The sequence below is a fragment of the Pinus tabuliformis genome, chromosome 4_2 (genome assembly GCF_031772625.1).
Source record: "Pinus tabuliformis cultivar Carrire ecotype Pingquan chromosome 4_2, CPIR1, whole genome shotgun sequence".
NCBI lineage: Eukaryota > Viridiplantae > Streptophyta > Pinopsida > Pinales > Pinaceae > Pinus > Pinus tabuliformis.
In genome coordinates this window covers 1,034,960,082-1,034,971,320 of record NC_142304.1, presented here as the reverse complement: position 1 = coordinate 1,034,971,320, position 11,239 = coordinate 1,034,960,082, and positions in this window count along the sequence as shown.

Here is an 11,239-nt window from a genome sequence, read left to right as displayed (position 1 = left end):
AAGAGGGGACCCTATCTAAATAGGAATTTAGAGGGGACTACATTTCATTCTTGGGAATTTCTTTGTATAACTAAAGTAGTTGAAAAGAGAGAAGTGTTCTTTATAATTTGTCTTAATGTTGCAAAGGTAAAATGAAGAATTTTTTTTTACTATGTACAGGTTCCTATTATGAGCATAAGATGACTTCAACTAAGTGGTTAGAGGACAAATGAAAACTCTCATGATGTTGATATTTTTGACATAGTAAAATGTACTTGTGAGAGGGTCTATCAGGGTAGATTAATGTATATTTTAATTTCATAGTTTAAATATCAAATATAAATATTTTTTATTGGAAGGAAAAAAGTCTCCAAATTAGCTCATTACAAATATTATTGATACTAAGGATATGCGGCGTTCAAATCTCTCTTGGGATATGCGATGTTCAAATCTCTCTTCCCCATGCTAAAGTGTGTAGAGATTCAAAGTCAAAAAAATGACACTTTCATTTTCTAAAGAAATATAACTCAAAAAAGTTGAGAAATACTTAGTGGAATCAAATATTAAAATACCTTTAAACAATCATTCAAAAAAGTTGAGAAATACTTAGTGGAATCAAATATTAAAATACCTTTAAACAATCATTCTATTTCAGACATTTGTTTCCCATTTATTTCAAACAACAGATTAACTTCAAAAAAGTTAGTGGAATCCAATATTAAAATAACTTTAAACAACAATTCAATTTACAAATGAAGAAAAAATAATTAACAAAATTTTTAAATACGAAATCTGATTAATAATTCTAAAATATAATAATTAAATTAAATAAAAAAAGAGATAAGTAATTTAAAAAAGGATAAATATAAATATGGAGTAGAATAGAAATATCATTATAACAAGATAAGATAAGATAGAATCCAATATTATATTGATGATAGGATACTCATATTAATATGAAAGTGAAAGTGAATACTATATTTTAAATTATAAAAATTTTGGGTATAAATAATAAATTTAGTACAAAAGTTATTTATCTTTATTTATATATTTATATTAAGATGAAAACAAAAAACCATTAATATTAAAAGGAAAGAAAACACCATATTCTAAATAGCAATTTTTTTAAATAATAAATTTATTATAAAACTTATTTACAAACATCCAACGATGGATGATATTGATATATATAATTTCAAAAAATTTATTAAAATAATTTTTATATTATATATATTTAATACATCTAATTTCAAAAAAATATTAATATAAATATAAATTTTATATTATATATATTTTTAATTATTTTAATGTTACATGAAAGAATTAACTAAAACTATGAAATTTGCTAATTACATTTCAAATTCTTTTTCTTCTCTTTAGTAAATTGAGATTTCTTGTGTTATTGTGACCACCATTAAACTCACTGTGATCAAAATTGTCAAATCTGTAAATTGGATTTTCAAACTCTATTTATCTTTACATATATTTATATTAAAAATAAAATAAGACCTTGTTTAATAAGATTACATTTTCATTCAGATAGTGAATTTTTTGTTGGAATCTAGCGAAAAAAATCTTCAAGAAATCTAGCTATGAGAGTGTTTAAATCATTTTTTTAATGGCGGAAATAGATTCAGCACCGTCAAGATTGTATGGCACACCCAAAATCCTGAATCTTGATAGTTGTAACTTAGATTTTCAAAAATTTCCCATATTTTCTAAAAATCCTATGAAAATTTATATTGTTTTTCACGCAAAATTGTGGCTTATTTAGGCTACACTATAAAATAAAAATGAATATTAGTTCTTATATTTAAATTATAAAATCTAAACATGTTGTGATTATTGACTTGATGCTTAAATTAAACAACCTTCCCTTGAGAAGGTTTTACATTGTCATAAACATTGATAATGAAAAAGGCCTAGGATTTTTGGAATAGCACTTGTCTTTTCCTGATACCCGGTTTCCTTCTTTGGAGGTTAACTTAGTCAAAATGTTTCTTTGTATAATTGTTGTATGAGGCAGATGGTAAAATTTCGTTATTTCCTTATGGTATATAGATATTTATAACAATTAAAAAATAAATATTTTTATAAATTTTATAATCTTAGTTATATTTAATGAAGTTATTGTGTTGCAGTCTGCTCCTGCATGCTCCTGAACCCTAACCTCTCCCACCAATGCTGACCTCGAAGGGGGCTCCTGTTACAGGGAAAAGTGTCTATACAGAACTGCTTATCCCACTAAGGTGTGGTAGCTACCTTAGAAACAAACAAAGTAAAGCTACTTTCGTTTTTCCTTTATGAAAGATAGATGAGAGAAGAATAAAGGAGGCCAACCTCTGTCTTGCGCTTGGCTCCTAGTTCGATTCCTCTCTCTTCTGATAGTCCTTTGCTACTTGCTTCCTTGTACATCCAGCTTCACAGAGTACCTGTAGAATCAAAGTAGCATAACACTATACAAGAACATGGATCTATTATCATAAACAATTTAGGATCAAATGTAAATTGACCATACAAATGCATAGAACATAAACGACACAAGAGTATGGAGGAAAACTTGAATAGCTTTTATTGATAATCAAGAAAGAGCCAAGGGAGTTACAACCAGTTATTCTGACCCAGCATCATCCTCTCTCCAAGTAAGCCCTTCTTCACCTCATACAAAGCTTAGATCACCCAACACTATGATGTTGCCTTAAGAAACCAACAGCAATTCCTTACAAGATGCAAAATTCCAGCCTCTGGATCTCTGGGATGAGGGATCCATATATAGATATCTGTAAGGGAGATGAGTCAGCTTGTGATTTGATTAGTGTCTTCCCTCTGATAGTTCTTGCTTCCACTTGGAGATTTATGATCTCTTACTCATCCTTGGTCGAATTCAGAGAGGCAAGTGTCACAAGAGAAGTTTCTGGAAGATTCCATGCCTCTCCACCTCGCGGATTGACACTGCCATTTGTCACTTCTCGCCCATCGCACCCCATAGAAGGGCTTTTTGAAATGCAATGCACCCACAGAGTGTACTTAGGTGAGATGCAACGCACTTTGCCTATGGAGCAGGTGAAATGATCCTGTTTTGACCAGTTCTGAGCAGTTTTTCATGGAGAACTTCTGGGAGAAGCTGTAATCAGTTGACCTTGTTCCTTTACAGGTTGGAACAACACTTTTAGGGACTTAGGAGCCCTTGGTTTATGGACATTTTATGCTTGGGTTTGCAGTGCCCAAAAATGTCTATAACACACCTCTCCCTCCTAACCCTATGGACGAAGCCGGTGCCTTTTATGTTATTATGGAGGCCTTAGCATTGAAGCCTAAGAACAAAGAAGCTCAAACAAAATTTGTGAAAAAAGTTGATTCAATCCCAATAGTTTCCCTTATAATGACAGCGTGCAGAACCTCAATGGCCTTCACTGTTCGAGCTCTGGTCGACAAGTTTACAAGGATGTGGTCATCCCCTCAATCAATGGATGCCTAGATAGATAAAAACTGGAGGAAAAAGATGAAGGGAAACATGGGAATGTATGCATGTGAAAATGGATTTTTGCCTTCCTATTTGAACTAAAGGAAGACAAGGATGTGATCTTTAGGAAAGATCCTTATTTTTTAAGATCGCATGGGATGTACTTAAATAAGTGGTCTTTAGACTTCAATGTTGATGAGGATGTGTCAAATGTAGTTCCAACTTAGGTTAAGTTGTCGAGGCACGCTCTCTCTTGTTGGAATGATGATTGCTTCAGAGCCATTGGAAATGGAGTTGGGAAATATCTTGAGAGGGCAGAACCCGAAGGCTCCACATGCGCAAAATTGGTGTTGAATTTGATTTGGAAAATCTCCTGCCTTCGTAAATTACTCTTGCACTTAGGAGATGGATTCATTGTCAAAGTCTCGACTATGAACATATTCCCTTCAAATGTCAATCTTACCATGAATACAGACATTTTGCTAGGGACTATAAAAAAGCCACATCCAATAATGGCCCAGATCAACAATGGATCAAGTGAAGAAGTGGCACACTCAACGTCGAGGAGGAAATAAAGGGAAGGTAGCAACAAATAAGGCTCAAAGCCCTCCAAAAAATAATGGGGCCTCAACTTCATCAAATCCATTCGACACTCTTCAGAATGATCAAGAGGATCTCGTCCATAATGGTAACACTAGAGAGGACGATGTACTAATGGAGAAATAGGGAGGTGAGGTAAATGAAACTGGGGATTCCTCAGGTATCAATAATTTCATAGAATTGAAACACCCAAAACCACCCTCAATAGAAGTACAGTCTACTCCTGGGATCACAAGTCAGCCTGCAATGGAAACGCATTCTTACCCTGAGAGTTCTCCCCACAAGTAGGATAATGAGGGTCTTTCTACAGGGGTTATTACTCGAAACATGGCACAAATTTTAGTATGGACAGAAGATGGCAGCATTCATGAAATTGAGAGTAGCAAGAAAAATAAAGGGTGACCACATGAAAAGGTTATGCGAGAACAAGAAGCAGAACTCAATAAGAAACTTGGAAACCAAGCAATAATCATAGAGATACTAAAGCCAAGATCAAACAAAGGAGTTGAGACACCAAAAGTAGGAGGAGGAATCTCTCAATCCCTTCTAAAGAAATCATGAATATTTTGTCCTAGAACATATGGGATTGGGGAGGCCCAATAAATCCCTGTTAGTAAAAGATATAGTAAAGCAGGAGAAACCTAGGGTTTTATTCCTCCAGGAAGCCAAGTTGCAAGAAAAGGGCAACTTTGCAGCAGCCAAAACCTTTTGGAGAGAAGGTAGCAGCATCATTCAAAGCTCCAAAGGTGCATATGGAGGAATAGGTACTTTCTGGTCAGAAATGCATTTCAAATTCATAGATAGTATGCAAACTCAAAATTGGATAACAATCATCTTGGAAAAGGACACCGGAGATAAAATCTATGTTATCAATGTCTATGCACCAGTGATTTATGGAGAGAAATCGGAGTTTTGGGATTCTTTAAACATTCTAAAAGAGAAGGGATAGCATCATAATTATATAATGTGGGGGCTTCAATACAATGCTCATATCTACAGAAAAGAAATGAGGGAGCTCGGTTCGAGACACATTCAAGGAAAGTATGGAAGATTTAATCAAGGGGTGGGATCTAATTGATGTTCTTCAAAAGGTAGGAAAATATACTTGGTAGAATAGGAGAAGTGGAGTTAATCATATCTCATCTCAACTAGATAGATTCCTAGTTCATAGTAGTTGGGTGCTAAAATGTATGGAGTGCACTTCCTCAATCAAGGCGTAGGGAGACTCTAATCATTGCTCAATCACACTAATAATAGATAAATCCGAAGATCTAGGTCCCATTACCTTTAGATTTAGATTTAGGTTGTAGGAGGATGGGTTCGTGAACAAGGTAAGACAAGCCTGGAAATCACCAATCTCAAGCTCACCCTCCTTTATATGGGAATCAAAGATAAAATTGGTCAATCGGGAACTAAAGGCATGACTTAAGGAGAACTAAAAGGCACCTAGCTATAAGAGGAAAGATCTAGTAGAGTAGCTCAAGAGCCATCAAAAACTCACAAAGAATAGCCAAGTGGAACCTTGGCATATTGAAAAAGAAAAAGAGCTTACGAGGGAACTCTTTAAAATATGTCGACATGAGGAGGAATTGTGGAGACTAATATCTTGCAACTTGTGGCCAAAAACTGATGATCAAAATACATCCTTTTCCAACAAACAAACAAAGGATCATGAGTTCATAAATCGGGTCAAGGAGATAGCTGCTAAGGGCAAGCCAATATTAACCTCCTTCGAAGATATGAAACATGAAGCATTCAAACATTACCAAGCTCTCTATCAAGAAGAAGGAGAAGTTGACTAAATCAAGTCTAGGAATTTCTTCATTGCATCCCTTCCATAATATCGGAATCTACCAACTCCTCCTACTAAAAGAGATTGAGGAAGAAGAAGTTTTGAAGGAAATCTAGGATTTGGATCTAGAAAAATCCCTTGGTCTTAATGGATTTCCAAATAGTTTGTTTAGAGCCTTCTAGAATTTAATAATAAATAATTTGATATGTATGTTTAATAGCACGAGGAAAAAATAAGGGGTTTGGGGTAGGATGAACTCCTCTTTCGTCGCACTCATCCCTAAGGAATCAAACCCGGTGAATTTTTCTAGGTTTTGTCCAGTGTCTTTACGCAAATCAACATAAAAAAATCTTAATGGGGATCATAGCGATAATATTGAAAAATCTTCTACCAAGCATCATCTCAGAGAATCACGGAGGCTTCATGCAGCACTAATAAATATTAGATATTATATTGGTCCAAGAAGCAATTTCCAGCAAAGAAGTAGGCGAGTATAGCATGGTAATCAAATTTGATATGGCCAATGCCTTCAATCAGGTAAGGCATTCTTTTATCTTCTTAATGTTAGAAAGGTTGGGTTTTTGTAAACAATTCCTTAGATGGATTACAGCTTGTATCAATTCACCTTGGATTGTGACATTAGTCAATGGTCAACCTTCTTTTCTTTTCTTGCCTCTTGGGCGTTGCATCAAGGATGTCCTCTATCCCCTCTACTCTACATCATTATGGCAGAAAGCTTAGGTAGAAATTTGGAAAAGGCGCGATAGGAAGGAAAATTGGTGCGGATAAGCATAGCTAGGAACACAAAAGGAGTAAATCATTCACAATTTGCAAACGAAACCTTGCTATTAGGAGGGGCATCCAAAATAATTGCATCTCATTTCAAAAAAATATTGAACAAATATGTTGACCTCTCAGGTGGAATGGTAAATAAAATAAAATGTCAATTGTTTGGGTGGAATTGTTCAAATGAGCCATTGAGTGAGATATCCAGGGTTTTAGAGTTTTCAACTATGTTCAAATGGAGATATTTTAAATATCAAGGCACTCCAATATATTTGGTATCATCTAATTCTGATGAACGAGAGGAATCAATGCAAAAGATCAGGAAAAAAAATTCAGTCATGGGGTTCCTAGTGGTTAAATGTGTCAAGGAAAGCAGTGTTGATAAGATTTTTTTTCATTGCTCCCAGTTTTATATGGGATCTAGCATGATAGCTCCTAAAGGCATTATCCATGAAATTGGTGGCATGTTGAGGAAATTCCTCTGGAAAGGAGGAAAATATAATGAAAATAAGTCCCATCTAGTTAATTGGAAAACATTGTGATTTCCAAAGCAATTCGGTGGGATTTCCATCAAAGACCCTGAGATTATGAACTTGGCCTTGGGGGCCAAAATTGTTTGGTGATTATTCACAGATCCCTAAGAATGGTGGAAACAATCTTTTATCTGAAAGTACTTCCAAAAAAGTAGACTATCCAATCCCGGGCAAGAAGCCTGCTTTGAACAAGGATCTAAGATCTACACATTATGCAAGGCAGTAGCCCCTACGATCATTAATCGATTGGGGTGGCATACAAGGAATGGGGCTCGAATCAACCTCTAGAAGGATCGCATCCCAACAGAATAATTGATGAATGAAAATGAGGGTGTCAACGAGCTGGAAGATGGATGTCAGAAAACATGTATAAGAGGATTGCAAACATGTCACAATTGGATGTCTTTGGCCACTAGATAGGATGGAAATGTTAGAGTATTCCTTCGCGCCTTCAATCTCATTGGCATGTATTCATAAAATCTTTAATAGGATACACCCTAATCATAACAACAAGATTGGATCATAGAATTTGGTTGGGAAGCAAAAAAATTATATACATTGGAAAGGTCGGTTATGAAGAGTTAACAAACCAAACCCAGGGAGCTCTGTCGGACAAAATTTGGGCCAAAATATGATACAAGTATGGGCTGCCTAAAATAAATATGTCATGTTGGGAACTAGTACATGGGAAGGTGTTAACAACAACAAAATTAAAGGTCTAGATGCATCCTTTGTGCATAAGCAGAAGAGGATATCCTACATACATTTTGCTAGTACCCATTCTCTCTCGAGGTTTGTAGAATCGCCTTAGGAAAAGGCTAAGGACATCCCCTTCATCCCAAAGAACTGGCATGACATGTTTGATCAATAGAAGTTCCAAATGTTGTGGCACAAGAAATTAGACTCAGTATCAATTCAATGTTGGATGCTGATTCCAAAATAATTGCATTGGGAAATTTGGCTTGCTCATAACCAAGAAATTTTCAACAATGTTCGACCCAACCCAATCTCTTCAACAATTAAAGCATCTCAACTGCTAGCAGAGACAATCTCATCCAGGTGGTTTCACCCAAGTGAAATAGACAACATTTTACCCCAATGAGAAAGATTGGCTCAAGCTCTCCCAACCAAAGGATCATGCTAACAGCTTCATCATGAAGGCTCAAGCTTCAAAGTCCTACATCCTTCAAATGAATCCTGATGAATTTTCAGGGATGGTGAAAAAGCAAGAACATGTTCTCTTTATTTTTCAAAGGAGCTTCGAAAGGCAACCCCGAAGAGGCTAGAGTGGGAAGGATTATATTCAACCTCAATGAAAAACCAGAGATTAAATATGCTTGGTGGTTAGGGATCTCAACCAACAATCAAGCTCAGTTCTTAGCTCTTTGGCAGGGGTTAGAATTGGCTCTAGCAAAGGAAATCCAACAACTGATGGTTTTTGGTGACTCCAAGATAGTAATCCAATAGTTCATTAAAGATCAAGAGGACCCAATGTATATGCAATCTCCCATGTTTCATCGAATTTTCTTGCAAATATCCAAGTCTGAAGCAATTGAGTTCTTCCATATCAAAACGAAACACAATGTGGAAGTTGATACATAGGCTAATCGTGGTGTAAACCTAGGAGTAGGAGTGATGGAAATACATGGCTCAATGTTATCCAAATACATTCCATGTGCCCACAAATGTTAAAGTTATTGAAATGGATTCTTTCTCTTAAAGAGGGTATTAAAGAGAATTGGCAATGGGTGCAATCACATAGGCAAAACATTAAATATTAAAAGAGGAGGATGGAGCTCCAATTCTTGAACCAATGATCTTCAATTAAATTCAAATGATGGCTTAGTGGAATGGTGTCCAGAGATCACATGAAAAAGGTTTACATGATAGCCAGGTGGAAGTAGATCCAAAGTGTTGTTAGATATGAAAGGATGAGGGAATAAATTAGTCGTAACCTTGGAGCCACAACATGCTATGTCGAGCCCTATGCATTTATGGATTCAATCTACACCAACAATCTACTCGAGATTAAGGGAGAGAAACTGACATTGAGGAGGTGCATTGATGAAAGTAAGAATCCATCCACTAGATTTGGAGGCTTGCGATTAATTACAATCCCCACTTTTGATACACATTAATCTAGGACTGAGACTCAAGAATTCATGGTAAGAGGTGATCATGGCAGAAGAATTAAGACAGGGAATAATTGTATGAGGAACTGTTTATACGAGGACTGTTGGCATCAATTCGTAGAATAAGACATATGCCCAGCATGATCGACCTTGTACTGCTATAAAAAGGATGTGAGCTACATTGTTAATGTAAAGCTAAGGTACAATAATTTCAACAAAGCAAAAGATAGAGAGGTAAATTTCAATTCCAAGATGGAGTTGTCGCACACAGAGGATAATGAATTAGCTCAACACCTGGTCCACCTGAGAGTGACTATGGAGTTCATAATTAATTGGATGGCTAAATAAGGGGAAATAAAACAAGAATATGAGCAAGTTCAACTCATGTTACTGTACCAAAAAATTGGTTGGTTGTAGGACAAAATGGAGTGTATGCAGATAGCTTTCAACATGTTGATCTTCAAACTTAACCAAATTATCCCATGCTTAAAAATGTCACTAGTTTATGACAAGGATGGGATGCTCGAAGAGATTGAGAGATCCAATGTGGAGGCACCAGATCGACGTGCGACACGGGATGATGAAGTGAATGAGGACCTCGGCAATGTATTGTGACTCCAACGCTCATAAGTGACTAAAAATGTTGATTTCTCTGTCTCATGAGAAATGGTGGAAGGTTAATCTCCTCTTTTAATTTTCTATGTTATGCAGATATATAGAAATTATAAGGGTTTTCCGAAAGATTTATAAGTCCAACTGTATTAGACTTTCAGTATGTAATCGGATTGCTAGTGTTTTAAGTCCTTTTTAGACTTTTTGTATCAAAGAAGAAGAATATATGGTGTCACTTGTAAAAGGTTCTGGACTTCAAACCAATTTTATATAATAGAAAAAACCTACATGTTTCCTTTAGAAAAAAAGGAAGAAGATTAGTTATATTTAATTTAAAGATGAATTTATTATTTAAATATGTATAAAAATTGATTTGAATGAAGGTTTATGAGATCATATTATGATACATAATTATTATTAAATTCAAATTTAAAATTACAAAAATATTTTTTCCTTAAACTGGTCAACCAACAAACCATTTGCAAGATTTGTGTCTCATAACTATAGTTTATTTAAATCCCCCATCGGGTGGGATAAGGGGTAGGGGAAGGGAGGATAATTATATGTTTTTATTGTTGGGAGATGTGTAATTCCTTTAGTGCACATGTAGTTGGCATGTAGCATTTAGAAAATATTAGTAATAAAAAAAAAATCAATGTCAACCATAAATAAAATATTTCAAAGTCAAGTAAACTAACTTGATATAAATTTATTATTTCCCAGTATGAGGAGCTTTCCAATTCCCTCAATACTTTATATGAAGTTACACATGGCACTAAAAAAAAAAAAATCTAATAATGAATATTCAATATGGGTCATAAATAAAAATTTCCAATGCACTCTTTATATATATATATGCCAACATCTAGTGTAACAGGGGGATGGGGGTTGTGGAAAACATAAACAAAGCATCTATATAGAAATATATATAGTAATTGAATATACAAAATTTCTTATTGCCCACACTACAAGGAAAATATCTTCTAGCGGAGGTTATAACAGAGGTTTTTAGTGTTATAAATTGTCAAAAAAACATCTGCGAAAACATTCATTTTTGATAACGGATGTTTTAGGGGAGATTATAATGGAACTTCATCATGACTGAAAAAATATGGGTGGTCGAAGGTTTTAGTGGATGTTTTTTTTTGCGGTGCGCTTCATGGAACAAGTAGCACCAGTGTGCTACATATATAAAAGCACAGGGTTTCATACATAACTAAAAGCACCTAGGCGTTGAATGCAAAGAGCATCAGAGCCTGAAATGTATACCGCCCCGATGATTATCTATTAAAAACGCCCTAAGGCATTCTTTTAAGGAACAACACCGGGGAAAACAAAAAAT